Consider the following 10982-nt stretch of genomic DNA (forward strand, 5'->3'; position numbering starts at 1 on the left):
GTACCAGCCCCAAGCATCCAGTATCATGCATCGAACCTGGACTGGCGATTCGTGTCATATATTATACGTGTTTCAGTGCCATTCTCCCAAATCATCCCACCCTCTCCCTCTCCCACAGAGTCCAAAAGACTGTTCTATACATCTGTGTCTCTTTTGCTGTCTCGCATACAGGATTATCGTTACCATCTTTCTAAATTCCATATATATGTTGAAACTGGAGCCTATTATACAGAGTGAAGTAAGCCAGAAAGAAAAATGCCAATACAGTATACTAAATTCTATATTTTTAACAAAGGCCCTTTGGAGACAAAGGCTGAAGACAAAGGTGGGAATTTTAGGCCCCAGAACTCTGGGGGCAGTAGTTCTGATAAGGGAAGATGTTGCACCAAAGCACTGTGTAAGCCAGTGCTACCAGGGTGCTAAACTGTTTCAGTCATGTCTGACTCTTTGCTAGCCCATTGGACTGGAGCCCACTGGGCTCCTCTGTCCATGGGATTCTTCAGGCAAGAATACTGGAGTGGGTCGCCATGCCCTCCTCCAAGGGATCTTCCCTACCCAAAGACTGAACGCTTATCTCGTGTCTCCTGCATTGGCAGACAGCATCTTTACCACTAGTGCCACCTAGGAAGCCCCAGTTCAAAGCACAAGAGACCTGCTAGAAAGGGGAGGTGCAGCTTGGTGCTGCAAAAGGGAAGGCCAGATCCAAGTATGCTGCCCAAGCCTGGTCACAGGCTCACAGCCTGACAGAAATGGAGGGTGGAGAAGAGACTCCGACCTGGCTAGGTGACCTTGAGCCAGGAACCACACATTCTGGCCTCCACTCAGTATCAGGAACCCTTGATACTTCCCTGACAGTTCAATGGTTAAGACTCCATGATTCCACTGAAGGAGGTGTGGTTTCCCTCCCTGGCTGGGGAACTAAGATCCCACATGCTGCAAAGTACAGCTAAAAAAACTCAATAAAACAAACAAAAATACAAGAAGCCTCTGAGCCTCAGTTTCCCCATAGGTAAAAAAACAACAACAACAACAAGGCGGCAGGAGTGAGAACTAGATGACCTCAGAGGTCCCTTCCAATCTGACATCTCAAGTTTCTGCGACTTACAGTCTCTACTCGTCCTCCCTCCCGAGAGGTCAGTATCATTTGAAAGTACCTGCTTCCACTCCCCCCTTACCTTGAGCCCCACCTGAGTCCAAAGGGAAAGCTAAGGCTAAAGATCTCCCAGCTAATCAGCAGGCAGCAGGCAGGCCCCTCTCAGCGTAGGGAGAAGGAAGGGGCAGAAGTGGGGGAAGATGTTGGTTTCTATGGACACACAAATGCTACTCTCTCTTACTCCATTTGTCCCAACCCAGAAAGACAGTCAGCTGATTGCCTCTGCTTCCCTGACCTACCTTTTTAAGAGATTACCACTGCCTGCCAAATGTAAGTACTGCCCTAAAATCAGGACATATAAGGTCTCTCTGCCTGGATCTGAAGGGTTTCAAATGGGTAGAGTAAGCGTGATGAAGAATGAAACTTGGAGGCAATCTAGGCCATGGTGTGCAGACCTGCCAATTAAAGTTCTTTAAAAATAGCCTCTTTCTTCTCTTATGCTGAAGATAAAGATGAAGTTTCAGCAATAAACAGACATCTGCTGGAGCTTCTGAAGAAGATTACAGCATAAACACCCCCAGAGAACAGCCATAAACAGCCCAGAGCTTTCTCCAGGCGCCTGCTGCCTCCTGTTCACCAACAGTAGGGGAGAGGTGAGGGGATGGAAGGACAGAGGAAGAGGTGGTGTTCAGAGGCTCGGGAGGACAGAGCAGGAAGAAGTGGTGGGGGAGAGCCCAGCTTGGCAGAAAATGGAGAACCGGCTGCCATCTGCAGGGAAATAAAAGCTCAGGGATCCACCAAGAAAATTTCCAGGAAGTCCTCCAGAGGATGCCATGCCAGTGTCATTCATTCTGAAAATGGGTCACTCCTTACAAGCGGAAAAGAACCGACAGTTCTGAGTGCCTACCTAAGTGGGGCACTTCACAAATATTTCATTTCTACATCAATTCCCTGAGTTTGCTGTGATAACTCCTTTTTTTTTTTTTACAGACTAGGGTTTTTTTAAACACTAGGGTTCATTGATGCCCAAGGCCATGTGGCTCCGATTCAAGCCCAGGTCTGTCTTAGCACATTTGTTTGTCTGTGCCTCCGTCACCTGCACCCAGAAAGTGCCCCTGAGTGTCTGAGTGCCCAGACTCTCTGCACCCACAGATCCAGCCCAAAGAGGGTCCTAAATGGAAGAGGCAACACAGCAGGGTAGAAGGGCAGGAGTCAAGCCATGCCTGGCTAATTCAGATAACTGCTGAGTCTCGGCAGTCCCGTGGGTCCTTTGGTTTTCTAGCCTGAAAGAGGAGTGAAGAGGGAAACAGGCACAAATATATGCCTAGACTATCTGGAAGGAGCCAAGGAGACCGGGGACAGTAGTGCCACTGAGGAAGAGAACTGAGGACTAGGGGACTGCTTTTCATTGAATTCTCTTTGTCCTGAGTGGACATGTTACCATGCACCCATCATGTGTGGAGTGAATAGCCTCATCTGTGTGGGGGGAGGTGAATGTCATGTATCCAGGTATGTGGGGGGGAGGCTGGGTGAGTACCACCACCTACGCATGTGCGTGTGGAGGTGGTAGCATCACTTGTGTGGTGTGTGTGTGTGTGTGTGTATACATGGGGCGGGGGAGGGTGAGTACCATCATCCATGCACGTGGTAGGGGAGGGATGAGTCTTTTTTTTTTTTTGGCCGCACCATGCAGTTTGTGGGCTCTTAGTTCTCCCACCAGGGATTGACCCTGGGCCCTTGGCAATGAAAGCGCAGAGTCCTAACCACTAGACCACCAGGGAATTCCCATGGGTGAGTCAATTTTAAGAGAGCCCAAGATGTCAGGTACAAGGTAACAGACACGCCCAAGCTGGAGATAGTGACCTGGACCAAGCAGGAAGTCCTGGGTCCCCTGGTCGCAGCAAGCCTGGAATCCAGAAGAAGCTTCTTTCCTCCCTCACAACGGTAACTTGCTGCAAGCCCAGGCAGATGGCTAGAAGCTCTCTGAGCATGAACCCCTTGGTCTCCAAGTCCACAACTAGTTGCATGAGCCCCCCATGACATCCCTTTAGGAAACAGATTGACTGTATCCTCTTCTCGAGGGTCTGGAGAGAGGCTTCCCTGACTCCCCTACTTAATCCTCTATTCTGTCCCTTTCTTCCACTATTGGATTTCTCACCCCTCCAAGCAGAGAGCTCCTGACTGTTATCACCTTTCTATTCCATTGTGCAAAAGCCCAGCTGTCCTGATATGCGGAGTCATCAGCACCCCAACTTTACAGCAGCCGTGAATTCCACAGGCCACACCTCAACCCCCCATGCTGCTTCCCTGAGATGAAACTGTCCAACAGAAGGGTTCAGCAGCTCTACCAGGCCCCCAGCAGCTTTCCTTGGTGAACAGAACGTCCAAGCGACTTTGGCACTTCTTCATCCTCCCCTACACTTCATTCTCCTGGCCCTGGCACAAGTTAAACCCTGAGATCCTGCAACTCTTCACCATATACAGTCAGTTCTCAGATCAGTAGCCAAAGCCAACCATTCAGAGTCACCAGAGCCAAGAAGTAGTTTCCGCATCTTAACACATTGATACTACGGTGCAGGACGAGATGTTCTTAGACTCCCGCTCTGTCTCTGGGCTGGTTGGGTTTCTGCACTGGGTGTGTCAGGAGCTCCAGCCTGCAAATGTTCCATTAAACCTGCTGTTGCAGCAGCTCAGGGATCAGGGGCCGCCAGCTGACTCTTCGCTATCCTACCTTATTGCCTTTAGAAAGGACATAGGCACTAGACATCCTCTGCTGCACGGAAGGGAAAACCTGAGCCCCAAACCAGCAGGAAACAAGTCCCTGCCTTGATCTCTGTATTCCCCAAAGAGAAAGCTGACCGAGCCTTGGAAGGAATACAAGAGCACCAAGGTCTCTGGGCACCTCCAGGAGAGGGGGGATTCCGGTGCGGAGGGACAGGGAGATTGCTCTGACTCTCAGGGGAGAGAAACACCAGCGCAAGTACAGAACACACTAAAATCCCAACCCTACAAACACCGCACCATCCACACACAAACACACACAACTCACTGCCAGCCACCAGGGAGACACAGGTTTTCCTGGGATAAACTGTAGTAATATTTAGAGCAATTGCATTTAAGAAACAATACAATACCTAGTACCAGACTTCCCTAGTGGCCCAGTGGTAAAGAATCCACCTGCAATGCAGGAGATGTGGGTTCGATCCCTGGGTTGGGAAGAACCCCTGGAGAAGGAAATGGCAACCAACTTCAGTACTCTTGCCTGGGAAACCCCCGGACAGAGGAGCCTGGCAGGCTACAGTCCATGGGGCCTCAAAAGAGTCAGACACGACTTAGTGACTAAACAACCACCAACATACCTGGTATTCACAAATGGCTCTTCCTCTGGGACACAGGGATGGACATTTTCTCAACAGCTGGCAGAAAAGGGAAGCATCTCAAAAATCACACTCCACTGTGACCCAGCCCTGAGATGAAGGTTTGTTTGTGACTAGAAGGCCCATGTCCCCATCACCCCCACTAACTCTGAGTTCAGAGACCAGATGATCAGGGCTTGAGAAGGAGGAGCCTTATCAGTGCAGAGCAGCTGTGCTTTCTACCTCGGAGGAGGTGGCATGGAGAAAAACAGAAAATGGTGGAGGGAGGGGTCAGGGCCCCCCGAAGTGAGGTGAGTGGGGCATCTGGCCATCAGGCACTTTCCCAAGGGGATGAGACAGGCCGTCTGAGCCTGAAGCTTTGCCCTGCCTTTTTCTTAACCCACTATGTTATTCTGTCTTCCTTTGATATCACCAACTCCCTGAATTAAAAAAATCAAGATCAAGAGCCTACCATGCGAACGACTTCATTCTGAGGAAACCAGAATGAAATTCTCATGAAAGAAAGTGAGGTGGTACAATGGGAACGAGGGTCAGGCTGCATAGATTCCGCAGCTTCCTGCCTCCACAGCTCCAGCTTTCTTAGGTATGGGAATTCCCCGGTGGTTGGCACTTTCACTGTATGGGTCTGGGTTCCATCTCTGGTTGAGGAACTAAGATCCTGCAAATTATGTGGTGGGGCCAAACATTAAAAAATGTAAATAAAAACACAGATAAATTCTTTAAAATAATGTCAAAAAATAAAATAGGCAAATATCAAAATCACAACGGGTATAGGAACCTATCCACACATAAAACTGGACAGAATGCATGTATAATCTTGTTTACCTACACAAATCAGTTGAAGGAAGTTCTCTTTTTTAAGAGGAAAAATATCCCCAAATATTTTGATTTTCCATTAGAACAAAACATTTTTATTATAAAAATTTTAGAAAAATGTTGAGAAATATATAGGAAAAAATTAACTCTATCTCCACCATACAGAGAGAAAAACAACATTCTCTTATACTTAATGGCTAGTGGAAAAGCCTGTTTATGTTTAAGGAGGACGTGGAGGAAAAGAAAAAGGCCTCCTCATTTAGGGGCTATTTGCAGAGAAGGATCTTTGCTGGGTGGGTCAGAAGATGGCTATCAGAGAGCCCAGCACCTTGGAGAGATCTGACAATGAATCCAGGTGTGAAGCATGTTATCTGGGGAGGGAACACACCTCATCCTTCTCACTGAGCCTCTGGTCTCCTTCATTAGGACACCTGCAAAGGTGCCGATGGTGATACTATCTCTTCACCATAAATTCAGGCCAGACACTGACAGGTTATAAGTGTATGTTTTCTGTCACGGTCTGTCAGTTGCAGGTGGATAATGATTTGAGAAGAGCCCACACCTTGCCCAGGTATGAGGCCAGATAGAGAAGGCTCCCGAAGGCACAAGGCAAGAATCTTGCACTGCCCAGAGAGAGGTGGACAGCATTCTCTGGGCAGCCTAAGGCCAAATGCCTGACTCCTAATGTGGTAATGCCTGTGGCTGCATAAGTCAGTATTCAGAGCTTGGACAGAAATGACCTTAGTCCCTGTCAGCCCCATGTGTGATTCGGGGAGGCCAGCTGCTGATCAGGGCACCTCGGCAGCTGCCTGGGCTCCCCACACTGCAAACCAGAGCGCCAGAGAGCACGGCAAATAGTTCTCCTATTGTTTCAGGATGTTTACAGGCTGATGCTTGCAGATGAAATATCCACACTGGAGCAAGTCATCTTTTTTTTAAAAAAAAACTCTCTTAGCTAAACACATGCACGGGCAGTCACACAAACCCACCACAAGATTCATTCATTCAATATGCATTTCCTGAGTGGCTACAACATCACTGGGCAGATGCTCACCACACCCCTGCCCCATCCCAGAGACAGCACTGGGGATCCAACAGAGCACAAAAGCAGACTCAGCATCAAAGGGTTCGCTGTCCAGTGGGAGATTTAAAAATGGAGGGTAATGGCTGGATAAAAGCAGAAGTGCCGCAGAGGGGGTGGTGCTCCAGACTAAAGTAGGCGTAAAAGGACTAACAACCAAATGCACCCCACAGACTTTGTTTGGATCGTGATTTGAACAAACTCATGATGAAGGTCACTTCATCTGAATATATACAGATGAGACCAAAGAGTTACTGTTGATTCTGCTACATGCAATAATAGTGATGTGGCCATGAAAGAACCTGCTTTTTAAAATAGGGAAGAAAAAAAGAGAAAGAGAGAGATGAAGCCAGCCTGGCATGATCTTGGTTGCTGAAGCTGGATAATGAGTATTTGGGGCTCATTATACTATTCTATTTTTGTGCCTGAAAATGTTAATGATTGTGGTGGGGGTGGGGACTGCACTGAGCAGTTTGTGGGATCTTAGTTTTCCAACCAGGGATAGAACTCAGGCCCTTGCAGTGAAGTGCTCAGTCCTAACCACTGAACCTCCATAAATATGCCATGTTTATGAGCGTTTTAAATGCCATTTCATAGTGGGGTGGAAAGAAATGCCCACAAAAAATTACAACATAAGCTGGGGAATCATAAGCACAATAGAGGGCTGCACACACCAAGCCTCCAAAGTTCAGAGGATGGCCACAGTTCTTTCCTGTTTCTCTCAGTGTTGAATTCACCATACAGACCTCATTCATGCAGATGGAGAACAGAGTCCTAGTTTGGTCACTCACTAGGCTTGTAATTGGAGGTAAGTCCCAGAACCTCAGTCTCCTCATCTGTAAAATGGGAATAACCTTACATACTTCTTCATAGGGCTACTGTGAGGATCAAATGATTATAAAGAATGAAAAATCCAGCATGATATACAGTGTTCCCTTTTCTGGTTCTTTAAAGAACAGAGACGCTCTAGCCCTGGAAAGGCCTCAAAGATTGACAATGTTGAACCCAAATCTTCTTGCACCTAACCCCACTCCTCTTGGCAGAGACAAGGCTCTCCCCAGGAAGGCAGGACCTCTACCCGTCAGTAGTAGGGAGTGAAAGGAACAGGGCCCAGGACTGGGAGGCACACCCAGATGGGTGTGGACGTGGGTGGAGAAAAGAGAGACAGATCCCAATCACAGGCAGAGAGGGATTACTCAGTGCTCCTGTGCTCCTTAAAGTTCCTGGGAATAGGCTTCCAATGACCAAACCACACCCAGCCTTAGTTCATAAGCTGATTTATACTAAGGTGTAACTAATTGGTATTAGGCTAATCACAATTTTCTTCCAGAAGAGAAGGATGAGCAGAAAGCCAGCCCTGGGCCTGAAGAAGGAAAGAGGCAGTGATTTCATTTTTTATAAACATAAACTCCAACTGTGGATCTCAGTCACCTTACAATCACAGCTAGTGTACCTCAACATCTGCCCTCCCTCCTAAAAAAAATAAAATTAGAATCGGTCCTAAAGTAGAGATTATTGCAAATAATAGTCCCTCTAAATCATTACAAAAGTCAGCTCTCAGAGGTAGGTTCAGGTCAACAGCAGCAGAGGCAGCCTTCCCCCTCAAATACCACCCAGACTCCAACAATCAACCCCTCCCCCTCCCATCATGACCAACACTTGCCATCACCCTTGAAGGACAGGGTGGGCAAGGCGTCTGCAGGTTGAACAACTTGGCTAACCTGGGTCAGTTCAAGTGCTCTGCTTAAAAAAAAAAAAAAAAAAAAAAAGCACCCAGGGGAGTTCCCTGGCAGTCCAGTGGTTAAGACTTCGCCTTCCAAGGCAGGGTGTGTGGGTCTGATCCCTGGTTGGGGGGCTAAGATCCCACATGCCTTGTAGCCCAGAAAAATAAAACAAAAAAAAAGCAATATTGTAACAAATTCAATAATGACTTTAAAAATGGCTCACATCAAAAAAATAAATAAGAAGCACCCTCAGGATCTTTGGACAGAATATTTTCAGAGGCCAGGAGCCTACAACACAGCACATTCACTCTTCACAGCCATGGGCCAGCAGGGAGAGCACTGGACCCAAGCTTTGGCAGTCTGTTTTCAAATCCTGGCTATGCCACTTTCTATGTGACCTTTGGCACTTACCCTACCTGAGTCTGTTTCCCCATCTCTAAAATGAGGAGGGCAAACCTCTCAGAGGTTTTAAATTACTATGAAATTGGCCAAAAAGTGCCACAAGCCAAGACTTGGGTGCCTAGCTCGCTCAGCAGGCACTTAATAAAACATCTTCTCCCTATCTGAAGGCCAGTTCTTACTGCAATAAGAGCTTCCAACGCATCATGTGGGGCTGCCCTGGAGACCTGAGCCCCCCTTGGGCCCCCTTCCCCTGGGCAAGGGACAGGAACAGATCCGGCCTGGAGACCCAGGGGACCCTGGTCCCAGAGCACCCAGGCAAGCAAACATCTCAGGGCCAACCAGCTGCTGACTTCTTCTCCCACCAGTCCACCCAGAAGGGAACTGGTTGGGACTTCATCCTTCAGGGACACCACCCAAGACTGTAGTGAGCAGGCAAGACTGACCGAAAGAGGTCTCCACACTGCTTAAGGTCCCAATAGGGCCCGATGTGCCTCCAAATAAAAGCTCTTTGGCTTTAGAATAAACAATGTGGAAGGAGACGCACGTTTATTCTGGTTTCAACACGCCTCCTCCCCATCCAGCAAAGGCTGTTCCCAGTTCTGCCGAAAGGCTGGCCTAGGATAAATTAACCCCACCTGCCCCGGCCTGGAAGTCAAGTCAGCCGGCACTTTTACCCGGGGCCAGTCCGCACGGGCAAGCCTGGCGGGGCTGCTCCGGTGCCTGGGGGTGAGTGCATGCTGCTGGAGGAGCGAGGTTCAGAAAAAGACAGCTCCATGGCCCCTCGGGCCACCGTCCCAGACCCAGTCTCAGCCCGCAGGCGGCCAGGCCGCCGACATTTGGCCCAACTTAACTTCCTGTTGTTAAGGAGGGAGGGGAACCCGGCTGGGGTGTGGGGTGCGCCCAGCGAAACGCCGGGAAAGAACGTGACAGGCTAGGTGCCCAAATCGTGGGAAGATAAGTTTGGGGATGATCTACCCCAGTGGCAGGCGGTACTGCTGGCGCGTCGCTCCCACTCCATGTCGACGTTTGGGTATTTTCTAGGCTTAGAATTGAAGAATTTGGGTGTTGCGGGGCGGAGTAAGAGGTCGTCCGTGGTACTGCGTTCTAATGGATTCAGAGAGCTATGGGGGTACACCGGCTTCCCTGGGCAGCGCCACCTGCTCTCTGGGCGCCCCGCGGGCAGGGTCTGAGGCGGGAGATGCTGCCGCCGCACCTGACCCTCCCCGGCGCCAGCTAGGGCGCAGAGTCCAGGCTCGGCTACCAAGGTCCCCGCCCGCTCTTCCTGGAACCCCGCTCTCCCCTTCCCTCCCGTTCCCCCTACCTTCTTACCGAGAGCGGCGCCGGCCGCCGAACCTCGAGTCTAGCCTCTATTCTCGCCCAGGGCCGCGGGCGCAGTGGTCAGGACCCGGAGGCCGCCTGCCGAACTGTGAGCTAGCTAGGCGGCCCCGCGCAGGCTTAGCCCGGCGAGCGCCTGCGGTTCTGCGCCTTGCGGCGGACAGGACCGGGAGACGCCCCCATTTGCGGCGAGACCAATGACAGGGCCACCGGCGGCGCAGCCCCGCCCCCAGGTGGAGGCCCGTAGCCAATGGCGGCGCGGCGCGGAGCCCGCCCCCACCCCCGCTCTCCACCCGCCCCGCCCCTGGGGGGCCAGCTGTCACCGCTGCAGCCGCGGGCGCACGTGGGCTGTAGCCCGGCCCTAGAGTAGGGAGCAGCCCGGCGCTCCCACCGAGATCAGTGCAATTCTGAGACCAGCAGAGGGCCGGTGGGGACAAGGCGTGGTGGTGCTGCTAGATAAAAACCCCGGTGTGGGTATCCAAATGTCAAGAGAGAGGCAAGGGCTGGTCTTCAAGCTCCTTGACCTAAGAAGCTGGAAAGCAACCCTCTGTGTCCCCTTTTGGACTTGGGGAGAGAGGCATACCACTTCTAATACCGGCCGTGGCCCTTCCTTCTTGCTTTGCTTCTTGACCACTCTGGGCTTCAGCAAACCCCTAATAGCGGATAGGCCCTTCCCTTCACCTGGACTGGCCTTAGAATAAAACTGGTGGAAAGAGGCAGCAGTGCATATCACCTGTTCAGTTCAGTTGCTCAGTCGTGTACAACTCTTTGCTACCCCATGGACTGCAGCACGCCAGGCCTCCCTGTCCAACACCAACTCCCGGAGTTAACTCAAACTCACGTCCATTGAGTCGGTGATGCCATCCAACCATCTCATCCTTTGTCGTCCCCTTCTCCTCCCTCCTTCAATCTTTCCCAGCATCAGTGTCTTTTCCAATGAGTCAGTTCTTTGCATCAGGTGGCCAAAGTATTGGAGTTTCAGCTTCAACATCAGTCCTTCCAATGAATATTCAGGACTGATTTCCTTTAGGATGGACTGGCTGGATCTCCTTGCAGTCCAAGGGACTCTCAAGAATCTTCTACAACACCACAGTTCAAAAGCATCAATTCTTTGGCACTCAGCTTTCTTTATAGTCCAGCTCTCACATCTGTAC

General features: G+C 50.3%; 1 protein-coding gene across 20 annotated transcripts in view; it reads right to left on the reverse strand.

Moving 5' to 3' along the window:
* Nucleotides 1–9921, reverse strand: part of MICAL2 (microtubule associated monooxygenase, calponin and LIM domain containing 2) — a 240883-nt gene extending 230962 nt beyond the window's left edge. For 15 of the 20 annotated variants that reach the window (XM_060399889.1, XM_042233046.2, XM_042233047.2 and 12 more), the window contains exon 1: nt 9823–9921. The gene's annotated coding sequence lies outside the window, so the exon portion shown is untranslated. Of the gene's footprint in view, nt 1–4452; nt 4586–9814 lie in introns of those variants that run through there. The other 5 variants (XM_060399888.1, XM_060399899.1, XM_060399896.1 and 2 more) reach the window with 2 other exon arrangements.
* Between the last annotated feature and the right edge of the window lie 1061 nt (nt 9922–10982).

Source organism: Ovis aries, chromosome 15 (assembly GCF_016772045.2).
Source record: "Ovis aries strain OAR_USU_Benz2616 breed Rambouillet chromosome 15, ARS-UI_Ramb_v3.0, whole genome shotgun sequence".
Lineage (NCBI taxonomy): Eukaryota > Metazoa > Chordata > Mammalia > Artiodactyla > Bovidae > Ovis > Ovis aries.